The sequence below is a fragment of the Hypanus sabinus genome, chromosome 16 (genome assembly GCF_030144855.1).
Source record: "Hypanus sabinus isolate sHypSab1 chromosome 16, sHypSab1.hap1, whole genome shotgun sequence".
Lineage (NCBI taxonomy): Eukaryota > Metazoa > Chordata > Chondrichthyes > Myliobatiformes > Dasyatidae > Hypanus > Hypanus sabinus.
The window spans coordinates 40,219,434-40,234,867 of NC_082721.1; positions in this window are offsets into that span (position 1 = coordinate 40,219,434).

Sequence of the window (15,434 nt, forward strand, 5' to 3'; positions counted from 1 at the left end):
GAGGGAGCATAGCATGCTTTTTAGTATGGACCTATCACAAGGAACTTCTCCTACAGTTCCTGCTGCTGAACAGCTGGTCTACAAGCGCATGTGCAGACGGGCTAGGGCTTCTGTGCTGCACACTCAGAAACAACAAGTGAAGCCTCTCAGTCTAGGAGAAAGTCTGCTGGCATTCTTTTGAAAGTTGAGAACCACAAGTGGCCCCACTGTAGGCGAGAATGGTGTCAACAAGGTCTCATATAGATTGCACCTAACATCATTAATGAAGAGGTGCCCAGTGTTCCATGTTTCAGCAAGCAGGTGATGATCTCCCCCCTGACTTCAGCAATCACCACCATCCCCCCACCGTCCTCCCCGACTGGTTAATAGGTCCGTGGTCTATTCAGTGCAATGCCTCCTAGCACCTCGCTTAGTGAGGGCCTAGTTCCAGAATTTCATGAATGGGGAAAGGTTTGGCCCTGAGGGAATTTCTTGGGCCCCAGCCCATGATGTCATGGACAAGTCTCTCATTCAGGACTTCAGCAGGCACAGTTCCCTGGCACCTCAACCACAGACTCTGCCATGGGATCACTGTGCCCTCTCTGGCAGACTGCGGAACGGGTTTGGCGACCACACTCATGAGTCTACGTGTCCCAGACAAGTATTGTTTCATTCGGTTGTATTTAACTCCCCTCCTCTTATTTCAGTCTTGTCAAGACATGACCAAAAGCAGTGCAAATGTCAACATGCCTTGCTGACCATTGCCCTGGTTCCAGGAAAGAAGATTACCATTTAGACTGGTGCTATAAAGGAGTGGTGTTTATTTGGTAGTAAGCTACTACTGCTGAGCTTTTGTATTAGCATTAGCTTTAGTTTGAAAACTCTAGTTAATAGCCCTGTTGGCCTAGCATCTATTGTTTATCCTTTACATCTACATGGTTCCTATTAACAATCTTTGACCAAAAATCACATTCTCTTCCTACAGGTGCAGCCTAAGATAGTGGTTGAAGAAACTCATTCTAGCTGGAGGTCCATGATTAGTGGTGTTCCACAGGGATCTCCACTGTTTTTGATCTAAGTTCATGACCTGGATGAAAATGTAGATGGGTGTGTTAATAAATTTGCAGATGATGCAAAGATTGGTGATGTTGTGGGTAGTATAGAAGACTGTCAAAGAATACAGTTAGAGATCAGTTGCATATGTGGGCAGAGAGAAGGAAGATGGAGTTTAACCTGGTCCAATGTGGTGTTGCACCACAGTAGGTCAAATGTAAAGAGACAGTACACTGTTAAGGCAAGAACCTTAGCAGTGTTGATGGGCAGAGGTTGTTGGAGTCCAAGGTCATAGCTTCCTGAAAGTGGCTACACAGGTTCATAGATCAGTTGAGAAGGCAAATGAAATGCTTGCATTTATTAGTCAGGGCATTGAGTCCAAAAGTCAGAAATATATTTGGCCACTTTTTATAATTCTATTCAAGCCTCATCTGGAGTATTGTATATGGTTCAGGTCACCCACTAGAGAAAGGATATTGAGGTTTTGGAGAGAGTGCAGTAGAGGTTTACCATGGTGCTGCCTGGATTAGAGGACATGTGAAAGCTTAAACAAGCTTGGTTTGTTTTCTCTGGAGTGATGAAAGCTGAGGGGAGATTTCAAAGAGGTTTATAAGATAATGAGAGGCATAGGAAGTATAGACAGAATTATATTTTTTCCTTGTGTGAAAAGTCTAATACCAGATGGAATGCATTTAAAGTAAGAGGGGATAAGTTCAAAATAAATGTGAGGGGCAAGTTTTTTATACGGGCAGTGGTGGGTGCCTGGAATTCATTGCCTGGGTGGTGGTAGAGGTAGAAACATCAGGGACTTCTAAGAAATATTTACATAGGCGCATGAATGTGAGGGAAACAAAAAGATTTGGATGTTGAGTAGGCAGAAAGGATTAGTTTAGTTGGCCATTTAATTACTGATTTAATTGGTTTGGCACAACGTTGTGGGCCAAAGGGCCCATTCCTGTACTGTACCGTTCTATGTTCATTTGTTTTCCTTCTGCCTCCCTTATCCCAAAGAAAGATTTCCAGTCTATCTTTTTCTTTTATCATAATCAAGATTTTTATGATCTTGACAAAATCCTCATGAATCTCTCCTGTGTCCTGTCAATGCTGCAACATCTTACCCAGAATGTAGTGACAAGAACTATTCACAGCATTCAGGCTGTGGCCTAACTTCTGCTGCATGTGATTCACACACAACCACTCTCTCAAGATGGTTTAAACAAGATTCAGGATTGTTCAATGTCATTTCCAGTACACAAGTGTAAAGGAGAACAAAATAATTATTACTCTGGATCCGATGCGCACAAAAAAAGCACAAGAAGATAAAAAACTCAATAGTAATAAAAACACAATAAAAATAAATATACAAGACAGCTTATATATGTAGATTGATTGTATGTCCATAAAGTGGTGCTAGGCACAGGGGTGCCTGTACATAAGTCGACTGTGAGGGAATGACAAAGTAGTTTCTCCTTATGTTATATGCTTCCACTAATAATGGGAACTATCCATTTTCCCTTTGAATCTCTTTATTGACCTACACTGCCCAAAAATCTAAGGAAACACTTCAAAGTCCCATTGTATACTCCCGAATTGTTTGTCCCTCCCTAAATGCATTGTCTCTTGCTTGTCTAGATTAAATCCCATTTACTGCTTTTCTGCTCAATTGGCCAGACCATCTTCATACTCCTGCTGATTAAGACCTTTCTCCTCACTTTAACCACCTGTTGGTCATTAGTTTCTACACAAAAAGCAAAAAAAAAAGCTTTCTGAGTGTATGAGTATATAAGTAGTTCTCACATTTTCTATAATTATTTCCTTTTGCCACTGAGCCAACTACAGATCCAATTTGTTTCCTGGATCCACTATCCTTGGGAACCCATGGGCATTTATGACCAAGAAAGATGTCCCATGAAAGATCAGAATCAGAATCAGCTTTAATATCACTGGCATTCTGTATATTGTGAAATTTATTGTTTTGTGGCATTAGTGCATTGCAATACATAATAATAAAAAACTAGAAATTACGATAAGAAGTATATATATAATTAAATTAAATATGTAGTGCAAAAAGAGAGCAAAAAATATGAAGTGTGGCACATGGGTTCATTGATCATTCAGAAATCTGATGATGGAGGGGAAAAAGTCATTCCTAAAATGTTGAGTGTGTGTCTTCAGGCTCCTGGACCTCCTCCTTGATGGCAGTAATGAGAAGAGTTTCCTGGATGATAGGGGTCTTTAATGATGGATGCTGTACTTTTTAGGCATTGCCTTTTGCAAGTGTCATTGATGCTGGGGAGGCTAGTGCCCATAACGGGGCTGCCTAAGCTTATAATTTTATTCAGCTCCTTCTGATCCTTTGCAGTGTCCCCTCTATACCAGACTGTGATGCAATCAGTTTGAATGCTCTGCATGGTACATCTGTAAAGATTTGTGAGTCGCTGTTGTGTCTTTTTTATAATTGCATTAATATGTTGGGCCCAGGATAGGTATTTACAGGTGTTGACACCCAGCAACTTGAAATTTCTTACCCTTTCCACTGATGAACCTCCATGAGGACTGCTGTGTGTTCCCTCGACTTCTCCTTCTTGAAGTCCACTATCAATTCCTTGGTCTTAATGACATTGAGTACAGGATTGTTGTTGCAACACCACTCAACCAGCTGTACTAGTTCATCCCTGTACACCGCCTCATCACCATCTGAAATTCTGCTAACAATAATTGTGCCATCATCAAATATATAGATGGTGTTTGGGCTGTGCTAACCACATAGTCATGGGTGTAAAAAGAGAAGAGCAGTGGGCTAAGCTCACATTCTTGAGGTCCATTAGTGTTGATTGTCAGCGAGGAGGAGGTGTTATTTCCCAATGACTATGGTCTCCTGCTGAGGAAGTCAAGGATCCAGTTGCAGAGGGAGGTATAGAGGCTGAAGATTTGGAGCTGTTGACTTGGAAGTGAGGGAATGATTGTGTTGAATGCAGAGCTGTTATTAATAAACAGCAATCTGACATAGATATGCTATTGTCCCAGTGTTCTAAGGCCAAGTGAAGACCTAGCAAGATTGCATCAACTGTAGATCTATTGTAGAGATAGGCAACTTTCAGTGAGTCTGCGTCCCTGCTTAGTCAGGAGTTGATTCTGGTCATGATCAACTTCTCAAAGCACTTGATCACAGAAGATGTGAGTGCGACTGGGTAATAGTCATTGAGGCAACTCGCCCTACTCTTCTTGCTCCAAACAATTATGGAAATCCACTCAGACAGCATTAAAACTACTATTTGCCAAATCCTCACTTCTCTTTTACATGCTCCAAAATGATTCTTCACATCCAACCTTTCTGACCAGTTCCCCAAATTACATCCTCCAGCCACAAGAGAAATGTCGTGCCTCACTCTCTGTTGACTGATGTTGGTTGAAAGCTCAGGACGGGTTTAAGTTGGTTGGCTCATATGGCCTGAAGCTGGTTGAGCCACATCTGGCCAGGTCCCACTGGGCATACTGCCCTAGGTTTGCCATCTAGAGTAAACCCACCGGAAGCTGCCTGCCTAATGCTGTCTGGCACTTACAGTGTGCATTCTCTCAGTGAACTGCAGGCAGATTGTGGAGTTCAAGTGCATTCTTCACAGATCAATATTGGTGGGATTTGCCCTCAAACTGTGCAAGACACTTGGGCCTCCATGGTGGCTTTTTAACACCCTAGTCAGTATAGAGTGGTGAAACACAGCACAATGGAGAATGTCATCAGTTTGAAGATGTTGTGATATCAAGATCTCTAATGCTGTCACAGAGAGCTGAACTTGTAAGAGGTAGATTGGTCAGGATCAGACCTACTGGGCTTTCGTTCCTTCTTGTGCTCTCACTAGTTTTGTTCATTATGTGTACATGCTCATATTACATAAATACTTAATGTAAGTAGAAGTATTGTACTGAAATGCCTCTTGTCTTGCTAAAATCCAAGGCTCTGCCTAGTTCTTTATTTCTCCTCTGAAAGGAGTTCCTCTTTCCATTATAATTGTATCAGAATGATCACCCAATCAATGCCATTGCCTTGTATTCTTATATCTGACCATCTCATGACATCACTTGAATTACTCAGTATTATCACAAGAAAAATGACAGTGAGGATAGTTTTTTTTTCATATAGAACTTTTGAACAGGAATTTCTTTATTCCCAGTGGCCCTGAAGGAGAGACAGTGACATCACTGGCATGGTACTCTTGTGGACTGCACATTGTACAGATCGAAGACCAGCAGGGTTGCAAGAAGAGCAAGATTTTGAATGCTACATAGAGCCATGGGATATGAAGTGCTTAAGCATTATATAACACCACCAAGCTCAATTCCTGGAACAATTGCTTTGCAAAAAAATCTGAGTGCAGTTTTGAAAATGAAATCTTGAAGATTTATTTACTAAGTTTTGTTTGCATTAAAAAAGTTGTGAGACAGCCAAATATTGTTTGTGAAAAGCACACGGAGATCAAAATTTTCAATTCCAAGGTTCACAGAATAGCAGCATCAGGTTTTCTATGCTGTATTGTAGTATTTTTGATTTGATCTATGTGAGTTCTCACAGCTACCATATTTAGCCCTGCAGGTATGATCACTGCTATCACCTCTTAAAAGGATATACCCCAATTACAAGTAGCACTCATCCAGTTACAGGGAAGTGTTGCTACTGGATAAAGAAATGCTACAATCATGAGTGGGTTGTTGAGGTGAAGCTGTTGGACAGTGTGCCCTGAAGATCAGAGGTAAAGAATGTCAAGTAAAGCAGGCATTTTCTTCATGTGTGTGGTCTATAAAGATCTCTGGAGCTGCACTCAGACCTGTCTGACAAGAAGCGTCCAGTGTCTGTAAAGTCATAAAATCATACAGTGCAGAAACTGCTCTTTCAGATCACTATGTCCATGCTGGCCCATTAGGGTACCTACCTACACAATTTCACTTTCCAGCATCTGATCAATGGACTCTTGTGCCTGAATGATTTGTGTTCAAACTGCATACCTGCCTCCTCCCATCAGGCAGTATGCTCCACCATCCAGACGAAAACTTTCCTTCCTCAGATCCCTCAAAATGACTTATCCCAGCCCTCACCAAACCACAACCCTAGGCCCATTTGTTTTACACATCTCAGTCATAAGAGGACAGTCTCCCACATGAATGTGGTCTGTGAACACCTGCACTTTGGGAAAACTGCAGACGAGGCAATGGTTTGTATCCAATCTGCCTGCTCCTTATGGCGGAAAGTACAGCAAATGAGATCTTCTCTGCCTGAGAATGGAGGCTGAGTGACCTCCCTCGTGCAGCAATGAGCAGAGAATAATGAGATGTAGCGATGGCAGCTGGGACATATTCAGTCAGAGTTTCAGCTAACGGTCAGTCAGCCCAGCAGGTTCTGAAATTCAGAATATACCACAGAAGCCAGAATGTACAACAATACAGCGTAGAAAAAGGCCCTTCAGCTTTTAATTATACAAGTAATTAAATGCCTACCTGAACTAACTAAATGAATCCCTTCCCACTTATTGTCCACATTACTACATTATATGCACATTCATGTGCCTACTTAAGAGACTTAAACTTCTGTGTATATATTGGTCTTCACTGCCACCCCTGGCAGCACATTCCAGACAGTGTAAAAATAAATTGCATCCTCTTAACTTAAATGCATGTTTTTGTTACTGGCCATTTCAACCCTGGCGAAAGCTACTGGCCTCTCATTGTCTTTTAAACTTCTGTCAGGATGAGGAACAAAATAACTCATGACAACCACTCCAGTGAAACAATTCATGCATATGTGGAATCACTGATTGTATAAAGTTTTTCCCATTCAAGTCATCCACAAACTACAAAATAGATCTGATAATAAGATTTTACACCCATACATCTAATTTCTAAACTATTTTATGCTTAAACTTTGTTATTAATCTTACTTCCAAAGAATTTATTTAAATTCTCATATGAGAAAATAATACTTGAGCACCAGCACTGTGATCAACCAGCCTATGTCCAAGGGCAGCATGCGTTATTGGCCAGTGAACAAACTCCAAAGTCCAACAAGGCAGCAAAAGGGGAAAGGGCATCAAAAGATCTATCAGTGGAACACAGCAAGTTGAGCAGCATCTTTGAGTGGAAAGGAATTGTTGATGTTTCGTATTGCAGGCCTGCATCAGTAGTCCTACATGGAAGGGCATGCCAGGAGCTGCATCAAGCACACTGAGGAACAAAGTGCCTTACCCCCTCAATGAATCAGTCCCAAGCACTTGGCAAGAATTTATAATCAAAATTGTTTTCTCCTCTTCTCGCTCAACAGTTCATCAGCACAGGCCTCAATAGACCAAGCTGCTGTAATACATTCTTGTATTCATCAAAACAATCCAACTGTGCCTCCTCCAAGGCTAACTTTCACCTTCATATCTGTGAAAAACAACTCAGCAGCAGTCATCAAAGTTAATTTTAAAATCCTGTTGGCTTCTCTAAGCATGCTGAGAGAGAAAATGTAGTCAAGTTCTACAATTGGTCAAGTTACAACAAATGGTATTGCAGGCCTTGTATAGAACACAAAGATGAGAGCGACGCTGACCTTGATCTCAATGGCCAGGAGGATTTTTCAACCTGTATTTGAGGTTTACAGGAGGTGACAAGTCCCAATGAGAAGGTACAAAGCTGTTTAATCTCTGGCACTTCAATCAGCACAGTTTCAGGAGAAATAGGGTTGGTAAAACCAGTTTGTTAGTGGGACTAAATCAGAACTTTCAGCTTCAAAGAGGAATTAACCAGATCCCACATTTAAGACACAGATCTTGCAGGTTGAGTTAACACAGTGTGCATCATGTAAGCCGTAATTTATTGGTGCAGATGTATCCATTCTGAAACTAGTTGGACACCTGCATGCACTATTCACACAGGCATATTAGACACTTTTAGGCTATAGAGTCAGAAAGAAATACAGTATGGAAAAGACCCTTCAGACCCTTCGGAGTTCATACTGACCATCAAACACCCTCTCACACTGATTTTATATTTATACATTTTTTTTATATCCTCTCCACATTTCATCAACTTCCCCAGATTTTCCCCCTCAAAAACGTGCTTAGGCCAATTTGCTATGGCCAATTAACCTCCAACTTCTACATTTTTTTTGGAATTTGAGAGAAAATTGGATCTGGAAGAAACCCATGTAGTCACTGGAAGAATGTACAAGCACCTCAGAGGAAGAACATACCAGCACCACAAGACAGTATCTGAGATTGGACAGAACCCCGGATCTAGAGCACTGTAAGGCATTGGCCCTACTAGCTTTTCTGCTGCAATATAATTTTATAAATATATTTACTTATATGAATCAGTGCAGAGTTAATATATTACAACATGCACAGTTGTACCTATAGAGCTTAAAGTTACAAATATAAACTTTGTGGATCAGACCCAAAAGATTGTTTTATTGGATTTTTTGCTATTTAAAGCGACACTAACTGTGATCAGGAAACCTGACACTTGCCGCTTCAGAACTAAATGTAAGCTGCTCAAACACATTCCAATCTGCACCAGATGTGTGTCAACTAACACGGAGAATTCTTCTCTTCAGCATTTGACTCTCTGGGTGCTCATTCAGTGGTGTTGTTATTGGCCAGTAGTCTGGTATCATCCTTTCTCTGAGATTTCTGGCCGGATTAGCAGAGATGAAATCAGTTCCACACCATTGGTCCCAACCTGTGCACAACGAGAAACACAGTTTTCCCTACAATGAAGATGCTTTTGAGTCAGCATTTGATCTGTCCAAAACAATTTAAAACAACAAAAAAATACTGAATGCAGTATATGAGTCTGAAGTTTGACATCCTATTGACATTTCTGTTCCATACAAGGAAGCTGCTGAGACTTAAGGACCTAAGTTATAGGGAAAGGTTGAATAGATTAGTGCTTTAGTCTCTAGAGCATAGGAGAATGAGAAGAGATTTAATAGAGGTATAGAAAATGATAAAGGGTATAGAGAGGGTAAATGCAAGCAGATTTTTTCTATTGAGGTTGTGTAAGATTAGAACTAGAGGTCATGGGTTAAGGGTGAAAGGTCAAATGCTTAATGGGAACCTGACGGGGAACTTCTTCACTCAGAGGGTGTAGAATGAGCTGCCATACGAAGTGGTGGATGTGTGTTTGATTTCAACATTTAAGAGAAGTTTGGATAAATACATGAATGGAAGGGCTATGGAGGTCTCTGGTCCAGGTGCAAGTTGACGGGACTAGGCAGAATAATAATTCAGCATGGACTAGAAGATCCATGTTGTAGTGCTCTGTGACTCTATGATGCTATAATTCTATGACCTTAATGTGCATTTTCATGCCCTTTTGCCATGTATTCCTGGTATCACTGCAGATTGGGTGTAAGAAGCCTGTTTCTTTTTCACCATGAGCTCTCCCACAAGTCTTTGATGACCCACAAGACGTCACCAATGTGCCAATTTGAGATGTCTTCTCTTGATCAATTGAAGGGGTAAGTTGGGAAGGGTGTGTTGCCTGAAAAGCTGTGCCTTGGTAACCATGAGAGCCGGGTCATCAATATCCTGATCATACACACCAGGCAGCCTCAGAGATTGGCAAGACAATGAACAATAATCGCTACTGCACTGTCACACATGGGTGCTGGGAGCAGACCCAAATGCAAGACACTGACATTGAAGTAGTATGAACAGGACGATGTTTATTAAGAATACTAGGGAAGCCAAGGAGTGAGGACAAGATGACAACATGATGCAGCCGTAGGATACAACCTGGGCTAGGACTTTGGAATTGGACTTGACTGAGAACTTGGGTCATGACTCAGAACTTGGGCCTTGGCAGGGACTCGGTACCCATGTCATGACTTGGGTCTTGACTTAGAACTCGAACATGACTTGGCCTGGAACTCAGGCTTGGCTTGGCCGAGAAGTCGGGCTTGACTTGGCTGGGAATTTGGCCTCAAGCTCAGACTCAGACTTGACTAGACTTGGACTCTTGGACACAGAGCCAGGACTCAACCCTGGACATAGGACACAGACAGGACTCTTCTTGGACACAGAACACAGATTCAAACTGGAGTCCATGACACTCAGTAGCTCCGATAATGGTCCAGACACACCGACTGAGGTCACATGTTTCTGGTAACGAGCTTCCTGGTGTGAGTTTCAGATGCGGAGCTTCTTGATATGGGTTTCGGATGCTGAGCTTCTCGGTGTGGGATTCTAACGGGGACGGTCCAGCAAAGGAATATCCAGACCCCTGACCTATTTATGTTGCAAGCCCGAAATAAGGATCAGCTGCTTCAATTAAGGCGCCCAACAGAACAAGGGGAAAACAGAAACAACCAGAATTTGGAATCCACAGACCGTATTTTGAACCAGAATGCAGACTTCATGGACTGGACAATGACACTAACATCATTTCAATCTCCAGTCCATGGCTTCAGATGCTCAGCATCTATTCTCTGCTGTTTCTACTCAGTGCCAGCTCTGTACAGTATGAGTAACAATCTACTAACCATGAAGAGGGGTACGAATGGGGAGGGAGAAGTCTAGAGGGTTAGAGCGGGTAGGGCTGTCTTCTTCCCCAGCAGAAGTGGGACAGGTTTCTGTGTGTCCTTCCATTGTTCTCCTTCCATTTCCTCGTCTATTCCTGTTTATCCTGCTCTGCTTGCTCTTTGTCATCTTCTAGGGATAGAGATCAGGTGGTCTCTTCAGGTACTTTGTAAAGACAAGACAGAACAAGTTTGGCCAGAACAACCTGATGACAATACAGGGCAGATAAAGCAAAGAGAGCATCTGCTATCAATCAGATCTCCAGGGATATCATGGATCCCAGTGAAACATTGCTTGTAGCCATAGCATACAGATGATGAATTACTTTCCTCCTGAAGTAATTTGACTTCAGTAGTTCCTTTGTCTATAGGTCACTCTATAAGGGATGGGCAATGGACTTGTGAGGGACTCTGTCCTGTGTGAGTGGCCCTACTCCTATTCCTTGCTGATTTGTCTAAATGGAGGTGATGAAGAGCACTGAGTGGCCTTTCATTATGAACCTTTAAGAAGACCTGGGTGACAGAGGAGTCAGTGGTGCTGAGAGAATATAGGAGGAAGTCGAGTGTGGATCAAGTCAAAGACACTAAGCTCTATAAGGGGATCGTAGAATAGCAACTAAGTGTTTGTTGAAGGGCCAGTTGTCAAGAAAAAGAAGTGTAAAAGCTAATGGATGATAGTCTGGAGCTAAAGATATCAGCACCTGAAGATATAGCTGCCAGGAATGGTACAATTTAACCTGGGGAAGCACAGAGTAGAACTGAGGAAGACGGAGAATACAAAAAGACGTCTAGGGAATTAGAATATATTTGTAAGAGGTTTGCAGTACAATTTTTCCACTGAATCTGAAGCCTACAATCTTTTCTTGTTCCCTTCCTGCCTTTTAAGGTTATGTTAACTTTCAGCAAGTGCCTGGATTTCAGTCTATTTCTGTTAACACATAGCAAATTAAAAGTGCTGGTGACATCATCAGAAATTGGCTGCAAGACTGACTCCTAGTGTGATACTCAGTCGAGCTGGCAGGCAGAGAGCTGAAATGGTGTGATTGCTGAAGCACCCTTGGTTGACGCTTATATCACCTCAGCTCCCTTGCGCTGCTTGCATCAGTAATTATTCCAGCCCTGTCTCCTGAATCCTTTTACAATGATAAAGCACAAAGTTGCAAAGTGTTTTTAACACTTTAATTTGAGAAATAGCCTTCTAAGCTCCACCTGATTTAATTTATATTCCACTTAACAGACTTTATTTTTTCCAAAATCCGTTACAAATTGTGAAATTTATTTTTTCTTAATTTATGAAGAAAAATTATGATATTTTACAGAAAAGCCTAGGATCAAGTAGGTGACAGAGGAGAAGTTGGAGAAAGGTCAGACAACAGCGATGGAGAAGGGGGAGGGGTGGTATGGGGCATGGATGATGGTGTAAGGTGGGAGAAAATCTTTTCTGTTCCCTCTAGGCCACCTATGTTGCTGTTCCAAACCCATTCATCACACTTTGCTACCAGTTCTATTTGTGCAGGAAATCCTAACAATGTAGGTTAGCAATAGAAATTTTATTAAAGCAGGGCATGTGCTGTTGCCTTACAAGGTCTGAATAGCTGCGCAAATAGCAATAAAAACTCCAAACGCTCCTTCACATTCTGCCTCTGTTAAAGTCAGAAACAGATGGGTTTAAGGGGGATTGGGCTTCTTTTGTAAGCTTTGAGGAATTCTGAGCATCCCTAACATCAAGGCAGAGCTTGACATTTGTGCTTGAATTTATAAAGCGAATGGCATGATTTGGATTTAGACTGTGTGGTCAGGGCATAATTGTGCAGCTGTATGTTGCTGAGGAGGAGGTGATAATTACTGGTCTAATTCATGGTGCCGGCCATTCATTTCTCTGTATGGGGATACATTTGCTGACTGCTCTGTGGTTACAGGTTGTCTCTCAAGGGATCGAACAGCATATTTCCCTGAGCGTGTGAGGTACTGCAGGGTGGATGTAGACGGATGCCCCAGTTTCTGTGGCACAGAAAGCATCTTCCTCCTGTTCGTAATGAGGCATATCCATATGCGTTCTCTCCCCATGAGCCCATGGACCGCAATGATTAGTGACTGGGTCAAGCTCAGCAGAGATGGGGGCACTAAACAGACGCTGAGTCCATGAGGTCAGCTGTCTTCCACTTTTTCTGCGCCTGCCTGCTCTCCCGCCAGAGGTAATCGGTAATTGGCCTATTATTGTTAGATGTACCAAGATACTGCACAATGAAAAACATTCTATCAAGGCAGGTTCTTCCATAAATCAGGACATTAAGGCAGTATTAAAGGAAAATAATGACAGAAATAGTCCTAAAGTTAAACAATAATATATTGCAGAATAGAGGGTTAGATTTGTGGAGAAAGGGCAGTGTGCATGGTGCAAAGGGAATGGCAAGGTAGACTTAGAAATCAACAGTTCATTATTATCATATAAGAGGTTAATCCAAGAGTTGTATAACAGCAGGATAGAAGCTGGTGGAACATACTTTTAAGTTTATTCATCTTCTACCCGAAGGAAAGGGGTGGGAGGGGCCTTTGATTATGTTAGCTGTTTTTCCTAGGTAGCAGGAAACACTATGGAGGGGATGCTCTTTTGATTTTGTTAAATTGGTGATGTTCACAACTTTCTTCAATATCTTGCGGTCTTGAGTAGAGCAGCTGCCATTCCAAGCTGTGGTGCATTTGTAAAACTCAGTGGAGGTCATTGGAGACTTGCAGGATTTCCTTGGCCAAGATATCTGCATGGCTGGACCATGACAAGCTGCTGGTGCTATTTAACATAAGCACTTGCAGCTATCAAGCATCTCCACATCAGCACCTTTCATGCAAGCAGTGATACGTACTCCACTCTGCCTCCCAAAGCCTGCGACCAGCTGCTTCGTGGACCTTGAGCGTAAAATTGTCATAATACCATGCAACTAGGCTCTCTGTCTCCTTTTTGTACTCCATCTCGTTATTTTTTAGATGCTGCCCTCTATGTGGTGTCAGTTGTAACCTGAAAAATAGAGACAAGGTCTCCCATGCACTGTTGTTCACTTCCAACTTTAGAGATGCTTGGGTTATGAACATTTCTCAGGAATGGAACCCTTTTGTAACCTAGGGACTGCAGATATAATTTTGGAATATATAGTTCAATGAATATACTTGTTATCCATTCTGCTACAAGCCAGCAGAAGTCATTGTGATTTGGGATGTTTACCTCTGTTGCCAGCATTTTGAATGATCTGCGAAAGGGGTAAATTTGCTGATGTGTGAATGCTGTTAGCTTGAAGAAAATATATCAACAGTCTACCAAACTCAGTCTGCATTTTATTTTGTACTGTATGTTAAGATATAACACCATCCAATCCAAACTTCTCTGACTTTGGAGGTTAGACTTATAGCAACTCTCTCTGTAAAACCGATCTGGGATTCTCATTCTAAGCAGAGGCCAGATAGGGCGAATCCTTCTCTGCAAAGTTGAACTGGATAGCACAATAAATCCTGTGAGTCATCAGTTCTCCTGTGAGTTAAATAGTCAAAGCAAGGATGATTCAGAACAGTGCAATAGTTTTAAAGATGGAAATAAGGGTCAGGTCATTGTTGATTGAGACCTGAAGGTTAATCGGAAGGCTAGATTGTTGAGGCCCTTGACAGGAGCCCTGAATTTGCGAGTCCATCAGAGAAATCAAAGGCCCAATGTCTGTGAGACGGAGTCTTCAGGCTGAAGAATCCCTGTCCTGGGGTTGGAGGACCGTGAGTGTGTGAGTGTTTGGGTGGGTCATAGGAAGAACAGGGGTTGTTTTGTTGATGTTGTCCTGTTGTTGCTGAGTGTTTTGTTCTGTGAACATGATGAGTATGCCACATTCATGCCAGGAAGTACACCGACACTTGTGGTCTGCCTTAGCGCATCCTTAGATTATGTTGGTTGTTAATGCAAACGATGCATTTCACTGCATGTTTCAATATACATATGATAATGAATGAATTGGGATCTGCTTTATGAATGAACTGCTTTGTATCCATATCCTTCTATGCCTTGGAGATTCAACTTTTCAACTAGATACTTTTTAAATACGTCGAGATGAACAGTTTTCACCACCTTCATTCCAGATTGTAACCATCCTCTGTTGAAAGTCTGCCCTTTTACTTCAAATATTTTATGTTTATAAGGTCCCAATGTGCAAGTTAACCAGTGATCTGAAAGTGAGCGTCTCTATTTCCTTCTTAAAACTCCCACAGCAAATGAGATGTCAATATCAGGATAATTTAGCTCAAAATATATGACCAAAGTTGACATTTCCAGTATTTTGTTAACATTTGGTTTGTGCTTGCTATTTTGCAGATGAGATTTATACATTGCTTTGAATTTCCCTAAACTAAATAGAATTTTCATTTGAAAGACAATTCCCAGACATTCACTAATCCTGTTTGAAGACCAATTTATGAGACAACTTGCTTCTTATTTCTCTCTCTCTCTCTCGTTCTCTCTCTCTCTAATTTCATTCCCTGTGTGTTAACTAGAAAGGAACACGCACATGAATTATTATTTTCACATTCCATACTATAACCAACAAAATCTGGTGATATTCTCCTTATTGTTTTGTATACAAAGACAACTGAAAACTGACACAAAGTATTCCACAAACACAAACACAACATGAAATGAATTACCAATTAATCTATTTTTGGAAGTATTGGTTGAAGACCCTGGTCAGTTATTGAAATCCTACAAAAACGAGGGGATCTGATTAAATATTTTTCTTCACCCAGAGTGTGATTGCAATCTGGAATGCACTACCTAAGGATATGGAGGAGACTGTTTCTCTGACAGCATTAAGAAGTATCCAGATGA